The sequence below is a fragment of the Pteropus alecto genome, unplaced genomic scaffold (genome assembly GCF_000325575.1).
Source record: "Pteropus alecto unplaced genomic scaffold, ASM32557v1 scaffold45, whole genome shotgun sequence".
Lineage (NCBI taxonomy): Eukaryota > Metazoa > Chordata > Mammalia > Chiroptera > Pteropodidae > Pteropus > Pteropus alecto.
This window is the reverse complement of record NW_006442491.1, coordinates 35,610,818-35,611,882: the sequence shown is the minus strand read 5'-3', so window position 1 is coordinate 35,611,882 and position 1,065 is coordinate 35,610,818. Positions and strand designations below refer to the sequence as shown.

General features: G+C 48.1%; 1 pseudogene; it reads left to right on the top strand.

Moving 5' to 3' along the window:
- The first annotated feature begins 724 nt into the window (after positions 1–724).
- Positions 725–840, top strand: LOC112471189 (annotated as a pseudogene).
- Positions 841–1,065: the final 225 nt, after the last annotated feature.

The following is a 1,065-nucleotide window of genomic DNA, read 5'->3' as shown; positions in this document are numbered from 1 at the left end:
GTTCCTGCAGCATGTGGCACTTAGTTCACAGGTCATGCTCTGGTGACAATGCCGTTGCTTGAAGCAGGTTTTTCTATCCGAATTCCTTGAGGCAGCTAAAGGGGAGGTAAAGGGCTCTTCTTGAGTCTTTTCGTATCTTAAAAATAAAATAAGCAGCTGAACATAATCAGAAGGCATATTTTGGGCTGGCAAAATCTGCTCCCCTTGTCACTCAGCTTTCTGGGGGCATGGAGGTATAAACAGTTGGTCCAAGAAGTAACACAAATATCACTCACAGCAGAAACCCCTGCAGCCTAGGGCGCCGGCCGCAAGTATATTTTTTATTCGCGCACGTAGGAAACCCTTGAGCCATCAAAGACAGAGAGGAAGACTGGGGATTGCAGAGACGCGAAGTCTCCGCCTAAAGGACGAGACCACAGCTGCCACATCTACCGTCCAGAAGAAAAGGGAAGGGGAACGTTTCAAGGAGACAAAAGGAAACGGAAAAGAGTTGAGAAACCCCTCTAAGGCGTCAGCAGAGTGAAGGGAGAGACTCCTGCCTGGGAAGATGATGCAGACAAGCAGCAGCCCAAAGCTAACGAAAAAAATCGTGGGCTTAACAGTTACTATACAGTTAAAAAAAAAAAATCCAGGATGTGGTTCCTTAGTGTAGCGGTTAGTACGTCGGCTTTACATGCAGAAGGTCAGGTCCTGGGTTCGTGCCCCAGTGGAGCCACAGTCCACGGTCTACGGCCATGGCACACTGAACACACCCGATGTCTGATCTCGGAAGCTAAGCGGGGTTGGGCCTGGTTAGTACTTGGATGGGAGACTGCCTAGGAAGACCAGGTGCTGTAGGCATAAATAATAATAAATAAAATAAAACAAAAATCCAGGATCAAACCCAGCCGATGGGCAGCTCACTCCACTCTAGAAATTTAAAACAAAGTGGGTGTCTTGGAGGAAGCTGGAAACGGGTCCTGCAGCTCTTGCAAAAATGAAAAGGTTCTTGTGGCCGGTGCTGTCTCTGGGCACAGCTCTCTTTGTTTATTTGGTTTTTAACTGGATGTCGACGGCATCACCAGA